Source organism: Adiantum capillus-veneris, chromosome 17 (assembly GCF_014529385.1).
Source record: "Adiantum capillus-veneris isolate H3 chromosome 17, ASM1452938v2, whole genome shotgun sequence".
Lineage (NCBI taxonomy): Eukaryota > Viridiplantae > Streptophyta > Polypodiopsida > Polypodiales > Pteridaceae > Adiantum > Adiantum capillus-veneris.
The window spans coordinates 67,741,604-67,748,713 of NC_140947.1; the positions used below are offsets into that span (position 1 = coordinate 67,741,604).

The 7,110-nt window shown below is 44.9% G+C and overlaps 1 pseudogene; it reads right to left on the minus strand.

Moving 5' to 3' along the window:
• Positions 1–273: 273 nt before the first annotated feature.
• LOC147437426 (uncharacterized) lies at positions 274–2,552 on the minus strand (annotated as a pseudogene).
• Positions 2,553–7,110: the final 4,558 nt, after the last annotated feature.

Sequence of the window (7,110 nt, forward strand, 5' to 3'; positions counted from 1 at the left end):
TATGTGAGTCCTTCAAGTTATTGGTGAAGTTTAAATGGGGTGTTGTCAATTTGTTAAAGGCTTTATCGCGATGGTTGGTATTCAAGAGGAACAAATCCTCACTTGTGTGTTTTGTTAAATGGGGCGTTGTCAATTTGTTAAAGGCTTTATTGCGATGGTTGGTATTCAAGAGGAAAAAATCCTCACTTGTGTGTTTTGCTTTGCAAATTCTATTGATAATGGCAATGAAGTCATTGTCTGATTGACGCATTGTTTTTGTGAGCTCGTGGCATTTTATATGGGTGAGCCAAAACGAAGGTGAGAGCAATTGCAGAGAATCTTGTGGCTCGCTGAATACACTACATCTACATACTGCTTTTGAGTGTCTATATTCATCACAAACTTTAGTATTTCACCATGGCCTTGGGAGATCACAATGAGACAAGAATATATCACCAACTACATACCTATGAAGGCATCAAAGTCAGGCTCCCTTGCTACAATACTTGCCTTGATGCTCTCCAAACTATGTCCGTGTTCTGCCATGTCTCGCTACGCAAGGAAAGCGAGGCAAGTTGGATTCGAGGATAGACTCGAAACTTGAACATGTAAAGTTTTCACAAGCACTGCCAATAGCCACTCAGGTATCTACCTGGATCTTCCACGCAAACTTGACTTCATCATTGATGTCAAGGTAATGCTGAAAGCAAGAAGCTCTCGCACTCGAGCATCAAACCCATTAGCCCATTAGTGATAATGAGCAATATGCCAACTAAAGAATGTGTAGATCATCCATAGAAAATTAGATTAGGGGCCTAAATCTGATAACCATCAAGAACAAAACAAAATTGATGAGCTACTACAAAAAAATCTTTACCAAGAGAAAGACATCAGGAACTCCTTAGAAAAATGCCAGTCCGACACCGCCTCCCAATCTGCTTTAAATTGACTCAATACAAAACACCTCCTTTGGAACCTTCCCTACCATTTTGGGATCTATACAATACACAACTTGTATTATAAGTGGTGCAATACAAGTTCACAATCCTAATGGCCACTACCTCAAAAACTGTCATCCAATACCTTTATCATACCTCGGTCAGCAATTACACCTTCCTTAACTGCGCACACAAGCCATCATTGTCGTGGGATTTCATTAAGCAAGTCTAGCAGATTTTAAAGAAAAACCAAGTCCTCTCATGGAGTTAAATTTTCTTCATTTTTGAAACTGCATACATAAATCACACAGACACTGTCTTGAAGTAAGGTGCTCAAGAGACCTTGTGCATATGCAGGCCAGAACCCTCTCATTTATCATATTCCAATACAAACTTTTAGAAACAGATTCAGCAAGCAATACTCACATGGGGTGCAGGCCCTCGCTGACAAAGAGCATCAGGGGCACGATCGTCTCAGGGGGGTCTAGAAGGCTAGTGACATGATTGTAAAAAGGTTTCTCAATCCGCTTGCAAACTGCGTCGTGAAGCTCCTTTGATGTCGGATGCTTTGAAGACAAGCAGGAAGACTTCATTCAAAATCTCAAAGATAACCCTCCTGGCTCGCACGCGAATAAAATCTATTCATTACTAAGTTTCCAAAATCCCACCTCCTACTGCAGGTGCAGGGCTACCTCTTGTCAGGCCCCGAAGGAGCCAGCTCTCTCACCCTCACGATAGGAGCCCCTCGCCAGAGAGAGAGAGAGAGAGAGAGAGAGAGAGAGAGAGAGAGAGAGAGAGAGAGAGAGAGAGAGAGAGAGAGAGAGAGAGAGAGAGAGAGGTGCATAAGGGCCTCATCCCAAGACCTCCAGAGAGTCCTACGTCATCTACATACAATCAAAGAGAGAGAACGAGAACGAGAAGAAGAAGAAGAAGAAGAAGAGAATTTTTATGTCGTAGAAAACTATCCCAAGAGATAGAGAGAGAGAGAGAGAGAGAGCAGAAGAGCGAGAGCCACATCTCCCAGGACTGCGACCATGGGCTCCATGAGGGTAGCTCATGAATATATTGGCGCTGCCTTTGAATGAAGAGGAAAAGCTCCAACTCCATTTGAAATCGGTATGCATCCAGGCTGGGCCGGATAGAACCCACAGCATCATAGCAAGACTCATCCAAATGACCCAACAAATGCAAGAGGTACGTACCATGCAGACAAGCATGCCCTCTGCACTCTCGCCGTCCCACAGCTGCCTCAGCTTTCCCACCATCTTCCTCCCCGTCCTTCAACAGTGGCATTTCCTCCTCTTTCTTCAGACTATACTGATAGTGTAGAACTACCATCCTCACATACACCAGTGACCCTGAGCTCTTCTCATCCACATGCTCTGCTAGCCTTTCCAGCAATGGCACACCGCTGCTCATCCTCGTCTCCATCAGAACTCTCGAATCCCTCCTTTCTATGTTGCCAAAGCTGTTCACCGCCGCCCAACCCACTTGCACTGACTCCACATTGTCTCCCACATCCCTCAGCACCTTCTTTGCTAGCTTCAGCTCTTCCACCCCACCTTCTTGCTTGGATCTGCCCAAAACCCTACCATATTCAACGCAGCCTGCGAGATAGACACAACAAAAACCCATTGGAATGCTACATCACCACATCAAGAAGATATGGTCTTGTGTATTTACATGCTGGACAAATACATCATCATCTTTTGCAAAAAGATTAGCAACAAGCGTGGAGAGAAGATTAAACCACCTGCACGTGGGCATGATGTCGTTCTCCACATCACGTCACCACAAAGACCACTCTAGCTGGACTGCACTAATGGGGTGAATTGCATCGACCCGTTGTATGGTTGATGCCGAAGCCTCGGATAGCCCTATATATTTCACCTTTCCTTCCTCCAATGGCTTCTTCATTTCCCCCACCTGTAGAGCAGAGCACATAAAAGCTCAATATAAGGAGACTCTACAAAACCTCACACAGAAAAACTTGTGCCAGAAAAATGTGCATACGCCACCAATTTCCTCTCAAGGTTGATAACTTTCATGTCCATGGGAGTGGTGACCTGTCTGTAGACCCTCGAGTTCTGATCCCTTTGCTTGTTGAGCTCTGAAAACAATTTTGACACTTCCTTAACCTTGAGGTAGCCCACTGCCTCACCTTTGAACATCAACAGGCCTTGAGAGCTCCGAACCTGAATGAACTACAGCATAGAGATGTTAGGGAAACCTCTCTATTCAGCACACCAATGATTGTTTCATGCAAGTCCATCCTCCTATCCATGGCCTCAACAAGGAGGATTGGAAGCCACAGAATGACATGGTTGCTGGTAGCCTCGGGGTTAAAAGATGTAGTGCATGTCTATGTAGGGGCAATGTCGCTGCTGCGAGAGGTAGAAGTGCCAAGAAGAGCTTTCCATCTCTTGAACCATTGTAGTGTCGGGCAGACTACATAGCACATCTCAAAAAAATCACACACACACACACACACACAAACACACACACACACACACACACACACACACACACACACACACACACACACACACACACACACACACACACACACACACACACACACACACACACACACACACACACACACACACACAGAGCGAGCCCATGCCCCGACCCTGTATGCCTCGACAATCACTATCGTGTTGATTGCGGAGCTCCGAAAATAGCAGGTCGAGCAATTTGGTAGCTAGCAAAAGGGCTGCGTGTCGAGGTTGAGGCAGAAGACAGAGTGATGAGTCGGATGAATCTGACGACGGGTGCAAGAAATGGACACTTTTCCTGGTTGTTTAGGTCCCTCTCACACACATGACTGCCGGTCCTGAAGGAGGATACCGAGAACTTCATTGGACTGGTGTAGGAGTTGTGCAAGGCGCTACCCAGCTATTGCGCAGACGACCAAGCCCTCTATGCAGGCTGTGTGGCCAATCAGCAGTGGTGGATGAGATCTGGGCGAGGGGGCCAGGCCGCCCATCAAGCATGCCATAGAGGCAGGCGGGCAGATGTGTGTGACAACAAAAAACAAAGGCAACTGCTCTCATTTGTCCAGCTCAGCTAGAGAGATGTCCATCTGGACTTGTATGATAGGGACCTTAGTAAGACAACAAGCAAAAGTGTGTGTGTGTGTGTGTGTGTGTGTGAGAGAGAGAGAGAGAGAGAGAGAGAGAGAGAGAGAGAGAGAGAGGCTAGAGCGCATGCGTGGTAATGACTCAAAAGTGCTCCACTACCAAACTACAAAGAGAGTGAATAAAACAAATCCATCATTAGATTTATACACTAGTCATCTAAATGAGTGCCCACTATCTTATTTCAACCAATCAACATTTTAGATCTATCAAAAATTTCTTAAAAATACAATCCGACTTTTTCTCTTTTCTAGTCAGCAAAAAGAGAAGGCATCGCTATAGCCTTTGCCCTTTGGGCAGGCCAAAAAAGTGTTTTATATTACCGTTACTCTCTCTCTCTCTCTCTCTCTCTCTCTCTCTCTCTCTCTCTCTCTCTCTCTCTCTCTCTCTCTCTCTCTCTTCCACCCCACCTTCTTGCTTGGATCTGCCCAAAACCCTACCATATTCAACGCAGCCTGCGAGATAGACACAACAAAAACCCATTGGAATGCTACATCACCACATCAAGAAGATATGGTCTTGTGTATTTACATGCTGGACAAATACATCATCATCTTTTGCAAAAAGATTAGCAACAAGCGTGGAGAGAAGATGAAACCCTGCACGTGGGCATGATGTCGCTCTCCACATAACGTCACCACAAAGACCACTCTAGCTGGACTGCACTAATGGGGTGAATTGCATCGACCCGTTGTATGGTTGATGCCGAAGCCTCGAATAGCCCTATATATTTCACCTTTCCTTCCTCCACTGGCTTCTTCATTTCCCCCACCTGTAGAGCAGAGCACATAAAAGCTCAATATAAGGAGACTCTACAAAACCTCACACAGAAAAACTTGTGCCAGAAAAATGTGCATACACCACCAATTTCCTCTCAAGGTTGATAACTTTCATGTCCATGGGACTGGTGACCTATCTGTAGACCCTCGAGTTCTGATCCCTTTGCTTGTTGAGCTCTGAAAACAATTTTGACACTTCCTTAACCTCGAGGTAGCCCACTGCCTCACCTCTGAACATCAGCAGGCCTTGAGAGCTGCGAACCTGAATGAACTACAACATAGAGATGTTAGGGAAACCTCTCTATTCAGCACACCAATGATTGTTTCATGCAAGTCCATCCTCCTATCCATGGCCTCAACAAGGAGGATTGGAAGCCACAGAATGACATGGTTGCTGGTAGCCTCGGGGTTAAAAGATGTAGTGCATGTCTATGTAGGGGCAATGTCGTTGCTGCGAGAGGTAGAAGTGCCAAGAGGAGATTTCCATCTCTTGAACCATTGTAGTGTCGGGCAGACTGCATAGCACATCTCGAAAAAATAACACACACACACACAAACACACACACACACACACACACACACACACACACACACACACACACACACACACACACACACACACACACACACACAGAGCGAGCCTTCATGACCCCGACCCTGTATGCCTCGACAATCACTATCGTGTTGATTGCGGAGCTCCGAAAATAGCAGGTCGAGCAATTTGGTAGCTAGCAAAAGGGCTGCGTGTCGAGGTTGAGGCAGAAGACAGAGTGATGAGTCGGATGAATCTGACGACGGGCGCAAGAAATGGACACTTTTCCTGTTTGTTGAGGTCCCTCTCACACACATGACTGCCGGTCCTGAAGGAGGATGCCGAGAACTTCATTGGACTGGTGTAGGAGCTGTGCAAGGCGCTACCCAGCTATTGCGCAGACGACCAAGCTCTCTATGCAGGCTGTGTGGCCAATCAGCAATGCTGGATGAGATCTGGGCGAGGGGGCCAGGCCACCCATCAAGCATGCCATAGAGGCAGGCGGGCAGATGTGTGTGACAACAAAAAACAAAGGCAACTGCTCTCATTTGTCTAGCTCAGCTAGAGAGATGTCCATCTGGACTTGTATGATAGGGACCTTAGTAAGAGAACAAGCAAAAGTGTGTGTGTGTGTGTGTGTGTGTGTGTGTGTGAGAGAGAGAGAGAGAGAGAGAGAGAGAGAGAGAGAGAGAGAGAGAGGCTAGAGCGCATGCGTGGTAATGACTCAAAAGTGCTCCACTACCAAACTACAAAGAGAGTGAATAAAACAAATCCATCATTAGATTTATACACTAGTCATCTAAATGAGTGCCCACTATCTTATTTCAACCAATCAACATTTTAGATCTATCAAAAATTTCTTAAAAATACAATCCGACTTTTTCTCTTTTCTAGTCAGCAAAAAGAGAAGGCATCGCTATAGCATTTGCCCTTTGGACAGGCCAAAAAAGTGTTTTATATTACCGTTACTCTCTCTCTCTCTCTCTCTCCACCCACATCATTGACACAGCACCGGAGAACTCATGTCAAAAAGAGGGAATAAATTGGTGAAATTTTTCATCCAAAAGAAACTAAAATATATGATATGAAAAGAAATTTACTCAAAGGCTTCCCTTTAGAGAACGTGATGTAATTTGTTCATGTGTAACCAAGTTACTCATTCCATTTTTTTATTTTTTATTTTGAGCTAAGCATTCGTTTTTTTTTTTAACTAAGAAAAATAAACATAAATTTTGAAGGAAATCCTATCATGCCTCTTTTGAGACAAACAAGGAGAAGTAATCCTTATTTAGAGTTGAGAAAACAATTTGCATGAAAAACTCATCATCATCTTGGACGTAGGAACGAATTTCACCTATCCTTCCTTTGACGGGCCAAAAACAATGGCAAGTTCTAGCCTTAGTTCCCGACCTCTCAAGATTCTCTTTTGTCTCATTCAAAACTCTCATTCCGTTTCAAAATGTTTAGGCAAATGCTAACACCCTAAAATCTCTTTAATAACTAAATGGGCTAACCATTGCTTGATGAAGATTTGGTTTGATAAAAGTTGACATCATACTTGCACTCTTAAGATTATTATAGACCTCTGATTCGTGAGAGTTGGTTAGGGTTCACTGTGGGTCTGGCTCTTGGGGCTCGTGGACATGAGACGACTTCTGGACAACGGAGTGGGCACCCTCAAAGCCTGCTTCCGTGCCGCTTTGTTCGTTGGACATCATCATATAAGTGGTACTTACGAACTA